This window comes from Aythya ferina (genome assembly GCF_964211825.1).
Source record: "Aythya ferina genome assembly, chromosome: 3".
NCBI lineage: Eukaryota > Metazoa > Chordata > Aves > Anseriformes > Anatidae > Aythya > Aythya ferina.
In genome coordinates this window covers 96,710,717-96,730,619 of record NC_140298.1, presented here as the reverse complement: position 1 = coordinate 96,730,619, position 19,903 = coordinate 96,710,717, and the positions used below count along the sequence as shown (strand labels likewise).

Sequence of the window (19,903 nt, the reverse complement as noted above, 5' to 3'; positions counted from 1 at the left end):
ACCAAAAAACAATAGCAAAATAGGTAGTGACTGATTTAGAGTGTGTATCAGAATGCTAAGTACAACATCATAATGCATATCAATAATAACAACAACAAAGTAGTCCTTTCCTGATTCATATTAGATGTTATTGTATGAATATTTCATATTACCTCTTTCTAGAGCTTGCAGTGGTTAATAATCTTAAAATTCAAACATTTATCCTAGATGTAAACATTAAAAAATCACTCAAACATTTTAAAAATGGTTATAATTTGTATCTTGTACTATATTTTATTGATATAAAATAAATATGGAATTTAACACAATAGGTTATCAGTTAAATATTTTTTTTCATCTGCCTATTTGAGAAATTTTATGTTTGCTACACTCTATACTGATTTGTATACAACTATTTCTGAAAAGTGAAATGGCAGGAAAAGAAGAATGACTTCATTGTATTTGTTTCTATACTGGATTTTTGCAGCTTTTGCAACCTCCAAGTGAAGCAGGCTTTTCTTAAGCCCTGAAATTGGGCAAGAAATGCAGAAAGTACTTTGTATGCTACGTACATCGCAAAATGTTACAGAGTGCAGACATTTATGTCTGAACAAGTAGGACACTTGGAAAACAAGTGTTCAAATGATGAAAGATGATTGAAACACAATTGTAGTAATGTAGGATGAAATGGATTTGATAGAAGCATGCTGTTTTATTTTCTTTTAAGACAGGAACACATTATACAGAGACATTAATGCAGACAATATAGCTAATATTCCCAAGAATTTCTGGAAGTATAAACTTTTTGGGTATGGTTTTCTTTCGAGAATTTACTAGGATTACTTTCTGGAATTCACATACTAAAATTACCCTCAAGAGCAGCTTTATGTTCTGTTCTCTTAAGCTGCATAACCAGTCTGTTAAAATTAGTCCATATTTACCAGGAAAAGATCAGCACAACTCTTGCAACAGAATAGCTGGGATAATGGCTGACGTTGTGGTCCCTCCTCCAGTATGAATTTCATGTTTTATTAGTATCTGTCTCATGCATAGCATGAGAACCATTCTTGAAGGATTCAAAACCTAAATTGTTATGTGTGCAGTACAACTCACTAGACAGCAGACAGAGGAAAAGGGCTATACTTTCCTCCTTATGTTTGTCCAGCATCCCAACATTAGAAAAGTGGCAATGTTCACTCCAGTTCCTATGGAAGTTCACTCTTGGAGGTATTTGTTAGACATACTTGGAGCATGCTTCTTGGGAATGGGGAAAAATGATACCCATTATCTTTAGGTTGAGATATGTTGGACAGCTGGCTAAACTGAAACAAAAGAGGTTCTAACTTGATATATTAAAACTTTTTTACTATTAGGATAATCAAGCATTAGAACTGGTTCTGCAGTTTCCATCCTCATAGATTTTTCACATCAAGAAAAAGGCATTCTGTATCTCTCTGAAAGAATCACTTAGGGGATTCACAATACTTACTTAAGATACGAGATCTGAAACATATGTTTTGTGGAGAGAAATAGCTACCTCAGTGGGGCAATTCATCCCTTTCTAAGATAGGCACACTGAATCATCCTCTGAAGATGCCTTTTCCTCCTCATGAAATATAACAGAAACATATACCACTTGTTCAAGTGTAATCCCTATATTTTAGGCAGTAACATTAAGTGAGATGAGCTTTTATGTCTGGAGGATTTTAACAGCCAAATGTAGGTATCTGTGAGATCCACCATAGGGATTGACCAAGTTAAATAAACTTGAAGCATAAATACCAAACTTCTATGTTTTTGCATGCAGTCTCTGAATAGTATTTTTAAAAAATAGAATTAAAAAAGTATAACCTGTAAAATACAAACATGAGTCTGTGAAGAGAAACCACTGAACACTATGGTTTGAGTGAACAAGTTCAATGCCTTCTCTAACATTAAAGAAATACTCTAAATTACATGTTTTATAACCATGTAAATCCTGTTTTAATACTTTTTTTTTTTTTTAATTTAATATTTCTGTTCTACTTCCTGATTGCTCTTTCACGAAAAAGGTTTTGCTGGTCTTGAATATGATTTGCCATTTAACAGCACAAAAAGAGGAATGGGTTTAAGTTAATAATGTCAAATGTGAAAGTCTTTTTAACTTTTAAATGATAACTTTTTAAGACTTTGCATATCTTTCTGCTGTCTTCACTTAAACATTCAGTTAAGCTAATTGAATTAACTCACCTCACATTTTTCTGTGAATCATAACTTCAAGACTCTTTAGAAGATGGTATACTTATTCAGAGAGAATAGCAGGTCTTAGCACTGGAAGCCCATGACAATCTCATAAATCTACTGGAAATCACCAGTGATATTCCTTAACATTATGCTATAGTTAAAATAAACTCAGCCATGAAGGGAATATATGACTGACTTTCTTTGAATGGATTGTGAAAGTTAAAATAAAATTTTGAAGTTGTACACATCCTTTTAACCTATTCTAATCTGTATGAAGCTCTTTGTTTCTAATGTATTTGACCCAATGTGAAAAAAAATGTATTTTACCCCAACCACAATTACCTTTCTGAACACCTTATTACAATTTAGTAGAAACGTATTTTAAGACAGGATGAACCAATGAATAAAATTTCAACTGTTGGCTACAATCAGGATGACAATAATTGAGGTATTAAAACAAATCTAGATATGAGACATTAGAAGGACAGTCCCTATGTCTTTTGAGGATAACTTTTTTGAGAAAACTTAACCTCCAGTCAGAGAAATTTATGTGCATATTTGTATGCATATTATATAGACATATAATGCATTCATATTTGTTGTTTGTGTTACTTTCACAAAATTAATATGAAATTACTTAACAATCTTATTTGATTTTGTTGAAATAATACAAATTTACATCTTTATCTAAGTAAAAGTGGTTTGATACAATAGACCTGCTGAAATTCTACCATTGAAATGGTTGTCCTAAAATTCTCCCATTTATTTTCCTTGCACATGCCATTTGAAGTATGAAATATAACTAGCAAATTGTCTATGTTCACATAAGAGAGGAGATAAAAATAAACAGAACATCAACACATTTGTTATGTTTGTCAAACGAAGACCTAATATTTTTAATAAAGTTCATATAAAATTAACTTTTGTGAAAAGACATTTAAAAAGAAAAAAAAAAAAAAGAACTCATGAATTTCAGTAAGGTATTTTTTATACAAACTGCAGTCTGCAGAACTCCAAAAAGACCTTTCATGACCTATTGACTATGTAATAAAAAGACAAGGGCCATCAAGTGAATTTAACAAGTCAGGTTTCAAACTAATAAAAAGGGGTGTTTTTGTTTTGTTTTGTTTTGTTTTGTTTTTTCCATATAAGTAGTAGACATGAGAAACTGCCAAGAGACACTGCCAAGTGTGGATGCAAGAAGTTTGCAAAGTTTCAAGGAAGGACTGGAAAAGTTCTTGAAAGACTGCTCTACGGAGAGTTACTGTACAGGCAATCTACATCAGTTTCAGGAGATTCCTGCCACAACAAAAATATATGAAGGCAATAGATGTATTATCAGGGAAATAACACCAGTGTTTGCCTTGTTCTTAATTCTCTGCAGGACTCTGCTTCAGGTCATGGCTGAAGATTAGATGATAGACCCTTTTATGAATGTTCATGGCTGTTCTTACAACTACTCTAACTCTATCTTTTGGTTTGTGCCCTGATAGTATGGTAGTACCAACCTCTCAGCACTCTTTTGCAAACTATCACCCTGGATAAAATGCCCAATTCCATTCAGACAGAGTATCAATCTTCTGATTTTTAGATCTTGCTTGAAATATGAGTTACATGGCAGTGTCGCCTTGTATTAAAATCAAATTCACTTGAATATCAGTTTATTTATTTTTTAGATTCCTCAATTAGAACAGGATAAGTGTAAGATATCTATATATACATATACATATGTCTGCAGTAGAAAGAAACTCAGTCACTTAAGTAGAGATATAATATTGTTCTTTTATGCCAATGACTTGATGAACTGCCACTGATATATGAAGTGGAGTTTAAGCATCTGGACATGGTACTGAAGCTGTAATTGCACAAGGTTTTGTACATGGCCAATACAAGACAAACATAGATATTTGGCAAATTTGGCAATTTTTTTTTTTTTTTTAATTTATTTTATGCTTAGGAATCCCCTCTACCCTGCTTTCTCTATTTCATTTCCCCAAAGTCAACAAGAATCTAAAGAAAAATCAAATCAAATCAATCAAATTTGTAAGGAAAAATATTTTACTCTTACAAGAATTTTTCTGTTTACTGAAGTCAGGCTTATGCATAGTAACCCCCAGAAATGACAGAAAAAAAAAATCTAAATCTAAACCTCTTGAAATTCTGTATCTATGGAAATTTGTATATGTTACCACTGAGATTTCAAGTCTATGAGGGGTCTGATTAAGTTTGAACATATTTAGCAACTAGATACTTCAGGAAAAAAAAAAGATAAAAGTAGGATTTCCTACAGATAAAGAGCTAGCCACCAAAAGCTAGACACTTTAATTGGATAATATTAGAAAAGATAACTTCACATACTTGATAAGTCGGTATGACTTATTGATGGGGTCCTAAAGAGCAGGATAGGTGAACATACCTGAACTATTTTAATGCTGATTTTTTTTTTTTCCTTTCTTGCTTTTTATGCACAGAGATGAGTATTCCTGAGAAACTATAATAATAATTACAAATAAAAACAACTACATTATACTAGACTGAAAGAAGATAGAAAATAGCTTTAAAAAAATAATAAAAAAATTGCTCTGATTTAATAGGGAAGTGCAAAAAGATCCTGGAGCAGCAAGAGTAAGAATGTGAAAGGATATATTCTTCACTGTTGCTATTTCTATTCTCAGGATGATTTTGCTGTGTTTAAAAAGAAATTAAAGAAAAGGCAAAGCTAATACCTATGTGAAATGAGAATAAAAGACAAAATTTGCAAAGCCTGTTTAATTCTTCAGATGCAGTTGCTAAATGGAAGCTTATGAACATTCCACAATGCAATCTTCCTCTAAGAAGTTAAACCAAATGTAGGGCAATATACTGATGAGCATCACCTCAAATATTGTATTTCAGTAGCAATGTCTTTCTTACAGGAGTATGGTTTTTTAAGTCGTTATAACGAAGGGCATAGAAAGTTGACATTCTAATCTTGAGCAGATCTGTTTCACAATAGTGGTTAGAAGAACTGCTTCTGTTGGAGATAATCATGGACTATGTATGTCACCAGTAAAACTCCTAGTTTCTTGATTTCACTGAAGAAATAATTTTCTTTCTCTGATAGTAATTAAATGGTAATTAACTAGTAATTATGTAGATAACATGAAGATAGGAGACAGCCATCTTCCAGACCCAACTTCTTTCTCTGTGAAGCTTTATTATTTTTTAAAAGTTATTTATTTATTTATTTATTATTAGATTCCTCCTCTGACTCACAAGGTTTTGAAATGAATTTGTCATATGTGGTCAAAGATAAATTTCATATTGCCTGTATTACGATATAAAGAGCCTATATTTGCTGGACATATATTTTCAGGTTGGCAATGAATTTCAAGGGAAATGTGTCTTTTCATTATTGAGTATTGCTTGACTAATCACAAATGAGCCGAAAGCTCTACAAATGCAAGATAACAGGTAGTCTTTGGCACCAAGAAATTACAGTCTTACTCTCTGGTTGTGTAATTTTGCTAAGAGACAGGATAGAAACTGGTAAGAAGAAAAATATGGAAAAATGAACTGGAAATGAAGATGGTATAAAGCACAATTAAGTGTCCATTTGTAGAGCGTAACTAAGAAATAATTTAATCTAGAGGTGGTTTTGAGGAGTTATGATACATATTAAAGATATAAAAGAACTGCAAAGAGGAAAGATACATTCTCTAGTTACACTAGGGCTGGAACAAGAACTTACATTCTTTATCTGAAGAAAGGGAGACTTTGGTTACATAAGAAAAAAGCTTTTTAACAGTAAGAGAGTTGAAACCCTGGAATAAATTACCCAGAGAAGCTGTTGAGTCTTAGCCATTAAGTTTTAAAGAACATGTTAAATTAAGGTCTGAAATCAACAGTTAGATATACTTGGTTCCTCTTTGAGTTAGTTTATTTGTAACTCACAACCAGAAGCCATTTGGCTGGAAAAACAAAACAAAGAAAAAAAAACATCACCACCACCAACAACAATCAGAGGCTAAGACCTTGGAGGGCGTTACTAGGATTTCTACTGTATGAAATTGATTGATTACAGCTATATTTAACTTCACGTGTGAAAACAGGTAATGTGCAGTGCGTAAGTCATACCACACAAAGATAAGATACTACAAGCACACAGTTCAGTTAACATAGCATTATGCTTGACTTATCCTCATAATTTACCCTCTTTTAAATCTAATATAGTTATAGCTCAAGGATATCTTTGTAGGGTACTTTAGGGTACAATTCTGTAACAAGAAATCTAACATGTTCTTAGCACATTCTTTGTAACAGTTCTTGTTCACCATTTTTCCAATTACCCAAATACTTGATTTTATTGCCAGTTTTTCTTCCTGCATGAAATGACCTGCAAGGCCTCAAAAGTTGGCTCTCACTCAAACCTAAATTATTCTGACATCATCTGCTGGTACTTCCTCAAGCTGCTTCTGCTGCTGCTCTGCTGAGTTCAGCTCTTGGCTGCCTTTCACTGCAGATTTTTCCCAAGTACAAATCTTTGAAGGTGAAGTGGAACAGCATGTTTCCCAGTACCTGGTGATTACAGGCAGGACCTTTCCTGACCAATGTTGAGCCCACTGACACACGGTATGGAATGTACTTGAATAGTTCTCTGTGATCAGGAAAGGGAGAGGTTCATTTTAAGCAAAAAAAATCTCAGATGCATAAACAGAAATTGAGACTGTCCAAGGAAATACCTAAGTGCTTTGCCTTTTTTTTTTTTTTTTTTTTTTTTTTTTTTTTTTTTTTTTCCCAAGCATGCCAGCCTTCTTCTTGCTACAGATGAGGAAATATTTAATATTTTCAGTATTTTGTACGTTGAGAGTGAGTGGAAAATAGATATATTTTTTTTACAGATTTACACTTAGATTTACGTATTTTGCCAAGTTCTGTGAGTAATACTAATACAATAACATTCATAGAATTATTCCTGAGGTAATTATCAAATTCATCTCAGTGCATTGCTGAGTTCATGAAGTTCCTTTTCTTTTGTTTCATTACCCTTATTTTCATGAATTTGAATACACTTTGTTTTGAAACAAAGTGTTTTCTTAGTTCAGATTTTCACTGCAGAGTCCTATCAAGTAATATGTTCGCCTTGTCCTCCATTCTTTTCTGGATTCTTCTCCAAAGATGCAATTGCAGGAGTGCTACCATTTTTTTGGCCCTGGAGGAAATTATCTACAATTCACACCTTTGCCAGATTCAGTATTCTCTCTGGAGTCTGCTTGTGGATCAAACATTTCTTTATCGCTCAAATTTGTATGTGATGAATAAATTTATCATTGACAGTATCTAGGGTTGTTTTTTTGTTATTGTTTTTTTCGGCTTCACTATAGCCTGTCACACTATGAATCCGTTTTGAAGGTTTAACAGTTATAAGAATAAGAAAAAAGCAGATATTCACAGTCTTTCCATTCAGTTTATGTTTGTTTGGCTTTTAGCTTTCTTTTTTGAAGTCTATGGTTTGGTGTTTTTTGTTGTTGTTGTTGTTGCTGTTTATTTTATTTATTTATTTATTTATTAATGTGTTTTTGCCAAGATTTTCTCCTTACTATAGTATCACACAACTGTTCAAGCTAGGGGAAAATCATGCTGAGGTTTGTTATGAGAAGCTATAACAACATTTTGGATTCTGCAAAGCAAGACTTGGTCGATTTGTCTGTGGCAACGCAAGCTTTGAAATGTTTTTTTCTTACAGCATGTGTTCTTCCTTACCGTTTTACCAGCTGAAGGCTCAGCTTTAAAAATCCTGAAACTTCTTCCCTTCTCAGATAAGAATTTCTTCTTGGCAAATCTCACTTCAATCGATACATCATTGGGGAGCATTTAATTGCTGGCCAAAGGAAGCAATGTACTTGATCTTTGTGTGATTTTAGATTTAAGACTGATTATGTCTTTAGATTTAAGACTGATACCACCACTCAAATAACATATAACTAAAATTAAACTGCACACTTATCACCGCACTAGACTCGTTTATTTACTTATTTATTTTTTTGTTGACCCAATACATTTCTTATATTTATCATATTTTATATTAGGAAAACTGAATTTGGTGTTCTAATGTATCCATTACATGCCCATCTACTCTCTCAAAGAACATGGAATACTCTTCAGCAATCACCTTGAAAACATTTTCTTGCATAAGTACTTGTATCCATAACGTAAGAGAATTTAAAGTAAGAGAATTATGAAGATAATTCTATAAGAAATTATTTGATAAAGAAGACCCCAGACTCAATAAACTGGAAGAATCCTTGCAAGCTTTGCTTCTCAGCTATCCACTTGACTTTCTCATGGGCATTACATTTTTTTCATAGGATCTCTAGTTTAAACTGACTCATTGGAATAACTCAAACCTCTTCTGTTTCTGTACTCTCTGTTTGAAGAGTATTCTGTCTAATATGCCATCCCACTGTTTCTCTCACTAACAGCTTTCAAAATCATCCCTACTAATCAGTATTATAAATCCAGAGGGCTTCACAGCAGGCATAGATGTTTCTGCTCTACAGCTACCTGTAAAAGCTAGCTGTTCATGATCAGTTGGCTTCCTAGTTCCATCAATCCGGCAAAGTACTGTCTGTCATTATCAGACCTTCCACCTGCTCCCTTTGCTGGAAATCTCTGCATGCAGTACTAGTGAACAAATGATACAGACCCAAGATAAATTGGTGTCGCAGTAGATTTTTACACAAATCTTTCTCATTCTATGTGTATAAGCTGACACAGGATCTGCAAATTTAAAAAGAAGTACAGCCATTTGTTTTCCATTAACCTTCTGTATGTCACGTAGCTGGCCACTTGCCTTGACAGACTGCCTTAGCTTTGTTGTGCTATCAATATAAGACATATCACAATAAAGTAAGTTCAGCAGGCATCAAGTCTTCAGTGTCTGTGGGTGTCCTACACAGTTCTGGAAAATAGTATCAATACAGTTTGCACAATGAATATATATTATCACTGAACAAACTGAATTGCATGCATAGATAGTCTCTAAAAGACATCACAGAATGAGATCTACTCAGTTCCTTGCTTGAATGCCACTCCACAGTCTTTCAACAATAGTGTCAAAAAGTTCATTTATGGTTCTTCTTGAGTAATTCATCAAGTATCACTCATAATTATCAAAATTTTCATCAGAAAATCCTATTCTTAAATTACTATTTCACCAATTTTTTATGTTTTGTAGAGAAATTATATCTGTAGTCTGAAAACATCTCTAAACTACAACTCTTATACTGATCATTTCAGTGTTATCCACCACACAGAGGAACTTAAGTAGACTTCTCTCGCCTTGTAGATGAAGAAGTTGCAAGTGTGGTTATAATGACACCCTACTATTTTATGTCTATAATCTCTTCTGATGCAGAAACTGATTGTGTACATGTTTTCAGTCTTTATTAAATAGAAAACAATGAGCCTAATTGATTTCGTACTGGCATGTAGGTTATGCATGCTACCATGAAACCTGTACTTTAATTTGCTTATCTATATTGGTCATACATTTGCTCTTATTTTACATTCTTAGGTCTACATTCTACTGTTCTCTCTGTAATGCTACTAGCTGATCTTAGAGATTAGTGAGACCTAGCTTCTTCAACATTTTCCAAATGCATATTTTTGCACTGGAAAATATGAAGTTCATTTAAGATGCATCAGTTTCATTATGGCAGAAAAGCATGGAAAACAACTGCCTTAGGAGTTGAGTAGCTTTGGGACAGTGATGTCTTTGATCCAGGACTTTGGAAGTCTCCACACTGAGTAAGCACAACATGATTCTTGACAAAGAGAGGCTACCATATTTAGGGAAATGTTGTGTGCTTTGGAAATAAAGTATTTGAACATGAAATTTAAGTTTCGTATTTTATTTTGCAACTAATTTGGGAAAAAAACAGTGACATATATACAAATGTACCAAAATGATACACATCTTTTTAAACCACAAATGCATTATTTTTAATAGGTCGAGTGAGGACAACACCATACCAAACAAGAACAGAAGAATGAACAGCTGTTACCAGATCAGCATCTGCTTAGTGCTGATATTATGAAGCAACTAAGACTGAGCCTAATTAGCAACACAGAAACTAGTCAGTCAAAAAAGAAGAATTACCTGTAGGAACCAACTTGGAACTAACTGCAAGCTTCCATCTGTAATGAGATTTTTCTTGTTTAGCCTGAAAATGCCCTAAAATCGTGGATTCATAATAATACTCTTCTATACAGTAACTTAGTAGTAAGACATTTTAATACAAAATGTTAAGAAAAATCTGTATCCAACCATCTTCTTCATCAAACGTCTCACCCTGTTGGCTCTGAGAATTATAGCTATGCTTTGTACTGAGAATCTTGAGGACAGAACTTTATCTTGGGGTCCAGTTGTTCTGTATTCTGTACTCTTGATAACCATAGTGTTTTCAGATGCATGCATCTGAATGCATATTATTGTCACTCTAAGTCAACTTCTGGGCTCTGCTTTAAATTTTGAGAAACAGACATTTTATATATAAAACCAGATAATACAACCAATTTCTCGTATGAACGTATAATGCCTTTATGAAATGGCATAAAGTAATAACAAAGAATCTAAAGATAAAAATTATTTCTAATTTCAAACACTGAAAAAAAAAAAAAGAGCTTTAAGGCTCTAAAAATGGAAGGAAGAGACAGTTTTAACTTAAGAATGTGCTGAACTCAATAAATACACAAAATGACTGATTAAAAATTTTAAAGAGACATTACAGGAACAGTTATTTTAAGCACTTAGTTCTTAGAGGTTATACATGCCACATTAACAAGGAAGCAGTCTGAATGTTTTCTTCTTCCCTTTCCTTATCACATTATATTTAATACTATTAGGCTAATAAAGGATATCTTATAACTTTAGTACAGGGATAAAAGCACATGTAGAAAAATCATGGCTATTTTCAGCAAGGCTAAATATATATTTGGTATGTGGGAGGATAAGATGTCAAATATTGATTTCATTATTACAGTTTTCATTGGATTAAAGTTCTCCTTTTCAATCAAACAACATAAATTTAGAAATGAGCAAATACAGGCCAGTGATTAATGGTGTTGGGTATTTTCTATAATCAGGTTCCAAACTGAGATACATTAAGGGACTAAGTTTCGAGGCAGACTGAAAATCTGTCTTCAAACAGGATGTTTTAAGTTAATTTCCAAAAAGAGAGTTATTGATAATCAATAAGCACAAATGAAACTTAGGCCAAAAGAATCTTGTTTTTAATAGAAGAAAGATTTATTCCTTCCTACTTAATAAATGACCACTTGCTGAGAATTTATCTCATTGTAGCTTCATACAGATCTTACCACAGCTGAATAAGTGTCCTTGAAATGTAAATCAATTATACTAAACCAAAGTTCTGTGAAAACAACTTAATATACTCTTATTCAAATCCAAACAAATCAAACTAAAGGACTTTCAAAATAAATAACTTTTCAATACTACAGTGATAAGATTTGAGGAAAACTTATTACAGTATCAAAGTAGGGAAAAAACCCACATTGTAGAAAAATGAAAAACAAGGGAAGAAAATATTAAAGGTAATGAACAAGCGTAGTCTACGTAGAGCAGCCATGACAGACATACTGAGATAGATAAGTAAAATTGTTTATGCCCTCAAGGTATATGTGGTATAGTTTAACATGATTTACCTAATTAATTTCTTTGGTGCTTATAACTTATTTTTAGGGGAAAAAAAATAGCAGTAGGAAGAAAATAAAAACATAATAATAATAATAATAATAATAAAACACTAAACACTGAAATGTAGTTTTAGTTATAGATCCAGTATTAAACAGATATTGAAGGATATCTGAAATCACTTACGCGTTCACTGGAAGTTTCAAATACCACCACCATTTACTTCAATATGAGATACATACAGACACTTGTGAAAATTGCTTCCAATGGGAGATTTAAAGAGCTCAACCTCCTTAGTTTATCTGAGAGATTGAGAAGTGACGTAGTACTTCAAAGAGGGGAAATATAAGGCTTACTAAAGGCTTTCTACTTTATTGGAGAAAAAACATAACATCACAGCTGGATGGAGAAAGATCAAACCAGACCAGTACAACTGAGAAGTTAGGTGTACATTTTTAACACTGGTAGAGTTAACCGAAGAAAAGAATGGTCAAGAGAGATGGTAGATTGGTGGATATTTGTTTATGTTCTCATATCAAGATTGGATTCCTTTCCTGATGATAAAACTCACCAAAACACAAGTTATTGCCTCAGTAATACTTAATGGGAAATGACATTCTTATCACTTTAAAATTTGGAAATACCAGGTTTATCCTACTTTTTGATTTTATTAATTGTTTTTACTAATTTTCTTTTCTAAATTTACTCAAAGTGACGCTTTTTATTGAAACAACAGATCAAAAGTACCATGCATGCATTGGTTGAAGGAGCACCACAAAGTTTTCTAATGTACTTCAAACACCATTTTTTAAGGTTTTAAAGAATGTGGAGGAAGGAAGATACAAACTCCTACACACACTCACTGAATTACAAAAGCTCACTGCATATAAATACTTTACCTAGCAGTTTATTTTACATTATTTCACTCATGGTTTTCCATTAGTACAGATTTATTTCAGCAGCCTCTATTATAGTCTTTGTTTGAATTCAGGATTATCTGTTTGTTAAATCCTGAATTATTCAAAGTAGTCAAATACAGAAGAGAGATGACTTCTGGTACATAATGATCAAACTGCCTAATACCTCCTTGGACCTCTCTGATAAATTGCCAAAAATAGCATACTTAATTTGACACACTCTACAACAGAGATTTTTGCTCTAAAAGTGGAACACACTCATTAATCAGCTTTTACTTTGGAAATTTTCTTATTTTATTCTTTCTACGAAGTTTGAAATAAGTAGGTGACTTAGAGTAGTTTTAATTAATGTAGAAAAAAAATAAAATATTTTTTCTCTTCAAATGAAAGCTAAAAATATTAAAACCCCTTCTTCTGTTGTCTTGGAAATATGTGAAATCTAAAGTATAGCATACATACTGTAAATGTACAAAAGAAGGGGTTTCATTATCACACCTGTTAATTCATTCTATCTGTGCTGGTAAGCTTTATTGCTAGGACATGCTAGGTTTCCATAGTGAGACTTTACTTTACTTGATCTCTGGGGAATTTATGCATTTTTGAAGCACAAGCATAAGCCAAATCATGTATTCTGCAACTCCCACTGAATATGTGGAAAGAATCTTTGTATATAAGCATGAATGAGGGGAGAGGGATGAACACGAAATGACTGAGTATATGTAACATCACAGAACAAGGTGGAACAAGAACTGAGTACAATTATATCTGCTGGGAGTGTTAAATCCATGAGACAAAGGTTACTGATATGAAGCTGACATGGTAAAGCATGTTGTTGCATTGTTCTGGTGCATTTGTTCTGAAAATTTGTTCTGGTGGTTGTCAGCTTTCACAGGGCATTTGGGGACTCCTTTTGGCTAGATACTAGTATCAAAAACAAAACAAAACAAAACAAAACAAAACAAACAAACAAAGAGGTTTACTAGGAAATTGAGGCATAACTTTTTTAATGATCGACATCAAAAGATTGAAATTCAAAACAAAGTACCACAAGAAAAACAAGACAAAGCAAACAAAACAAAACAACACTTTGCCCATATACCTGTTAATTTTAAAAACTACCCTGACCTGATGGAATATAAGACCATAAATATGGTTCAAGGCAAAGTTTGAAGACCCACTAGTTAGACCTTTTATACTATGTAGTTTTATTTATACATTCAGCTTACCAAGCATTTTCAACTATATTTAGTTAATGCATTCAAATATGTATATTGAATACATTACACCAGCAGCAAGGGCAGGTGTGCAAGTGAGCGTGTAGGTCCTGAAGACCCAGCTAGACAAGCCAGTGACCAGGTGACATTGGGAGCCCTCAGGGGGTGTGTGTCTCTGAGGGTGAGTCACCTGCAGGTGGCCACTGGAGGGACTAGAAGTTCTGGTAAGACTATGGGACCTGGGCTTGCGTGTGTTTGTGTGTGCACGCTCACAGGTAGGTCTGAGTACCAGCACCTGGAGTGAGGCTGCAGCCTTGTGGATTTCATATGCCCAGGTGTCAGCAACTGAGGAGACTGGAATCCAGGGGTAGCTACTGGGCAGGCTGGGTGTCTAAGCCCAGTTATTGCAGGGGTGCACACTGTACATGCATTTATTTCCTTCTCACACATCTCTGTACCAGAGAGGAGAAACAGAATGAGGCCGTTGATGCTGTCTGTAGTCATATCACAGAATCACAGAATCACAGAATTTTCTAGGTTGGAAGAGACCTCAAGGTCATCGAGTCCAACCTCCAACCTAACGCTAACAGCCCTCCACTAAACCATATCCCTAAGCTCTACATCTAAGCGTCTTTTGAAGACTTCCAGGGATGGTGACTCCACCACTTCCCTGGGCAGCCTGTTCCAATGCCTCACAACCCTTTCTGTAAAGAAGTTCTTCCTAACATCTAACCTAAAACTCCCCTGGCTCAACTTAAGCCCATTCCCCCTCGTCCTGTCACCAGGCACGTGGGAGAACAGGCCAACCCCCACCTCGCTACAGCCTCCCTTGAGGTACCTAAAAAGAGCGATAAGGTCACCCCTGAGCCTCCTCTTCTCCAGGCTGAACAAGCCCAGCTCCCTCAGCCGCTCCTCGTAGGACTTGTTCTCCAGGCCCCTCACCAGCTTCGTCGCCCTTCTCTGCACCCGCTCAAGCACCTCGATGTCCTTCTTGTAGCGAGGGGCCCAAAACTGAACACAGTACTCGAGGTGCGGCCTCACCAGAGCTGAGTACAGGGGGACGATCACCTCCCTAGCCCTGCTGGTCACGCTGTTCCTAATACAAGCCAGGATGCCGTTGGCCTTCTTGGCCACCTGAGCACACTGCTGGCTCATATTCAGCCGACTGTCCACCATCACTCCCAGGTCCTTCTCTGCCTGGCAGCTTTCCAACCATTCCTCTCCCAGCCTGTAGCTCTGCTTGGGGTTATTGCGCCCCAGGTGCAGGACCCGGCACTTGGCCTTGTTAAACTTCATGCAGTTGACCTCAGCCCATCGGTCCAGCCTATCCAGATCCTCCTGCAGAGCTTTCCTACCCTCAAGCAGATCGACACACGCACCTAACTTGGTGTCATCTGCGAACTTACTGAGGGTGCACTCGATGCCCTCGTCCAGATCATCGATGAAGATATTAAAGAGGACCGGCCCCAGCACCGAGCCCTGGGGGACGCCACTAGTGACTGGCCTCCAACTGGACTTGGCTCCATTCACCACGACTCTTTGGGCCCGGCTATCCAGCCAGTTTCTAACCCAACGAAGCGTGCGCCAGTCCAAGCCAAGAGCAGCCAGTTTCTTGAGGAGAATGCTGTGGGAGACGGTGTCAAAAGCCTTGCTGAAGTCAAGGTAGACCACATCCACAGCCTTTCCCTCATCCACCCAGCGCGTCACTCTGTCATAGAAGGAGATCAGGTTCGTCAGGCATGACCTGCCTTTCATAAAGCCATGCTGACTGGGCCTGATCGCCTGCTTCCCCTTCAAGTGCTGCATGATGACTCTCAGGAGGATCTGCTCCATGAGCTTTCCTGGCACTGAGGTCAAACTGACAGGCCTGTAGTTTCCTGGGTCTGCCCTCCGGCCCTTCTTGTAGATGGGCGTCACTTTTGCTAGCCGCCAGTCGATTGGGACCTCCCCCGATAGCCAGGACTGTTGATAAATGATGGACAGCGGCTTGGCCAGCTCCTCTGCCAGTTCCCTCAGTACCCTTGGGTGGATCCCATCTGGCCCCATCGACTTGTGCACATCTAAGTGCCGTAGTAGGTCACCAACCAGTTCTTCATGGATAATGAGGGCCACATCCTGCTCCCCATCCCCTTCCACCAGCTCAGGGTACTGGGTATCCAGAGAACATCCGGTATTGCCGCTAAAGACTGAGGCAAAGAAGGCATTGAGCACCTCCGCCTTTTCCTCATCTCTTGTAACTAAGTTTCCCCCCGCATCCAGTAAAGGATGGAGATTCTCCTTAGTCCTCCTTTTTGTGTTGATGTATTTATAGAAACGTTTTTTGTTATCTTTAACGGCAGTAGCCAGATTGAGCTCCAGATGAGCTTTGGCCTTCCTAATTTTGTCCCTGCACAGCCTCGCTACTTCTTTAAAGTCCTCCTTAGTGGCCTGCCCACTTTTCCAAAGCTTATAAACCCTCTTTTTCCTCCTAAGATCAAGCCACAATTCTCTGTTGAGCCAGGCCGGTCTTCTTCCCCGCCAGCTCGTCTTTGGGCACGTGGGAACAGACCGTTCCTGCGCCATTAAGACTTCCCTCTTGAAGAGCGCCCAGCCTTCCTGGACCCCTCTGCCCTTCAGAACCGCCTCCCAAGGGACTCCACCAACCAATGTCCTGAGCAGCTCAAAGTCAGCCCTCCGAAAGTCCAATACAGCGGTTTTACTGGTCCCCTTCCTGGCCTCGCCAAGAATAGTGAACTCCACCATTGCGTGGTCACTCTGCCCTAGACAGCTCCCGACGATCACGTCCTCCACCAGTCCTTCTCTGTTTGTGAAGAGAAGGTCTAGCGGGGCACCTCCCCTGGTAGGCTCACTAACCAGCTGCGTCAGGAAGCTATCTTCCACGCTCTCCAGAAACCTCCTAGACTGCTTTCTCAGGGCTGTGTTGTGCTTCCAGGATATGTCAGGGAAGTTGAAGTCCCCCACGAGTACAAGAGCTGATGATTTTGCAACCTCTGTCAGCTGCCTGTAGAATTCCTCATCCGTCTCATCATCCTGGTTCGGCGGTCTATAGCAGACCCCGACCAGGACACTAGCCTTGTTGTCCCTGCCGATCCTAACCCAAAGGGACTCGACCTTGTCATTCCCAACCTCGAGTTCTACAGCCTCGAAAGACTCTCTAATATAGAGAGCCACACCACCACCCCTTCTATGCTGCCTGTCCCTTCTATAGAGCTTATAGCCAGGCATTGCAGCACTCCAGTCATGAGACTGGTCCCACCACGTCTCCGTGATGGCAACCAAGTCGTAGCCTGCCTGCCGCACGATGGCTTCCAGCTCCTCCTGTTTGTTACCCATGCTGCGTGCATTGGTGTAGATGCACTTCAGCTGGGCCATTGCCTTATCCTCCGGCCTTGCCATTGTTCCCCCTGGCACAGCCCCAACAATCCTAGCCTCAGCCCCATCCCCCTTCCTACCTAGTTTAAAGCCCTCTCAATGAGCCCTGCCAGTTCCTGGCCCAGGATCCTTTTTCCCCTAAAAGACAGGGACCTGTCTGCGGCCATCAGGCCAGGTGCTGAGTAAAGTGCCCCATGATCAAAAAACCCAAGATTTCTGCGTTGGCACCAGCCCCGGAGCCACGTGTTTAACAGGTGGGCTTTCCGTGTCCTCTCTGAACTCCTCCCTGCCACCACAGGGATGGACGAAAACACCACCTGCACTCCCGCTCCATCCACTAACCGACCCAGCCCCCTAAAGTCCCTTTTGATAGCCTTGAGGCTTCTCTCTTCGATGTTATCACTGCCCGCCTGGACTATCAAAAGGGGGTAATAGTCAGAGGGGCGTACCAGGTTAGGAAGCTTCCTGGCAACGTCCCTGACCCTGGCCCCAGGGAGACAGCAGACTTCCCTACGGGTAGGGTCCGGCCGACAAATAGGGCCCTCTGTTCCCCTAAGAATCGAGTCACCAACAACAATAACCCTCCTGTCTTTTTTGGTGGAGGCAGTCCTGAGGCGCGGAGTCGACCTCCTCGCTCCAGGCATCCTCCTGGGAACATTTGCTACCTCTTCCTCACACACCGGCCTCTCAATCTCTAGGGCCTCAAACCTGTTGTGTAAGGGCACCTGGGAAGGTGGGGCCGGAAGGGGAGAGCATCGCCTGCGATGTCGAGCAGGGACCTGTTTCCATTCCTCCTCAGCTCCCAGATCCCCTCCCTCTGCCCGACGGGGACAGGGCAGGGGGTCCGCCCCCATTTGGGGAGTCTCACCTCGGCACCTCCCCTTGAGGCCCTGCAGGGAGTTACTCCAGAAGTCTATCTCCCGCTCACACTCCCTGATGGCCCTCAACCTCTCCACCTCCTCCTTGAGCTCCGCCACCATGCGGACCAGGTCATCCACCTGCTCGCACCTCACGCACGCAGTTTCTCTGCCTCCCGCCGATGGCAGCAACAGGCTCAGACACTCCTTGCATCCGGTGACCTGAACTGCGGCATTTTTTAACGGGTAGTCGGTCTGCGTGTGTACCGACTTTCTGGAGAGCGCGCCGTGCCTGGTGGCGACCATTATCGCCTAGTTACGGCTGTTGTTAACGAGGTGTTGTTTGTGTGTAGGGGGAGCGCTCTGCCCTTCCTGCACGCCCTGCCTGCGCTAACTGCCGCGCCACTCCCTCTGACGCGCCACGCCCTGTTTGCCCGCCCTGGTCGCCGCGCTCCTGGTCGCTCGCGCTCCCTAGGGGCAGCTTTTGAAGGGCTGGGGAGGGGGCGCTGCTGGCTCCGCCTTCGCCTCGTCAGCCTCCCTCACGAGGGCTGCCGGGTCCTGGCGGCTCCCTCTAGTAGGCTCGATGCCGGACAAAATTAGCCCTGCCTGGCCCGATCCCCCGCTCCGCTGCAGAACGCGTCTGCCCCGGAGCCGATCGCCTCGGCAAATGGCAGTGAAATGGCGGTGGGTCCCGATTTAAATAGCCCGCCGCTGACGCTGCTGGCTCCGCCTTCGCCTCGTCAGCCTCCCTCACGAGGGCTGCCGGGTCCTGGCGGCTCCCTCTAGTAGGCTCGATGCCGGACAAAATTAGCCCTGCCTGGCCCGATCCCCCGCTCCGCTGCAGAACGCGTCTGCCCCGGAGCCGATCGCCTCGGCAAATGGCCCGCCTCGGCAAATGGCAAATTCTCAGAACTCATATGAGTTCTGAGAATGTCTCATAGAGACATTCTCAGAACTCATATGAGTTCTGAGAATGTCTATCTGTGTTAATGTATGTGTCCAGATGTATGTTGTGGGTGCTTATGTGAGCTCTGTGTGCTTGTGCTTGCTAGGGGTACTGCAAAGTATTATTCCAGTTTCTGGCTGGATCTTGGGGAATGAAGCTGCAGCATCCTCACCTCTGCAGAGCTGCTGGAGTCAGCAGACCCTTGTTCAACAGTATTCACTTAAACTTTCAGGGGTTCTTCTGTGGGTTTTGTTCGTTTGTTCATTTGTTTTTGGTAACTCATGCAATCTTATGACTAGATATAAGAGTCACAGAATCACAGAATGGTTGCGGTTGGAAGGGACCTCTGGAGGTCACCTGGTCCAACCCCCTGCTCAGGCAGGACCTCCCAGAGCAGGCTATCCTGGACCATATCCAGATGCCTTCTGACAATAAAATAACAATGGGGTTAGCTGTATCTTATTATTTTCCAGTATTATTTGGGATGTATTATGTTAAGGTAGATCTGATGAACTCCAATGAATAAAGCAATTTTAGCTCTGTAGGAGTGCAATGACTTGTTTTAAGCTAGAGCTGAATTTAGAGTCTCAAAAGAGTAACTAACTATAGTTACTATTTCATTTTCAATTATTTTGAGGATTGATACTCTTCAGAAGAAAGACGAAGCAAGAGTCCCAAGATTAAATCTCTCACTTGTAAAG

At 39.3% G+C, this 19,903-nt stretch overlaps 1 protein-coding gene across 1 annotated transcript in view; it reads right to left on the bottom strand.

Moving 5' to 3' along the window:
* The window catches only part of CSMD1 (CUB and Sushi multiple domains 1), a 1,186,176-nt gene that overhangs the window by 431,921 nt on the left and 734,352 nt on the right, over window positions 1–19,903 (bottom strand). The gene's annotated exons all lie outside the window — the stretch shown is intronic.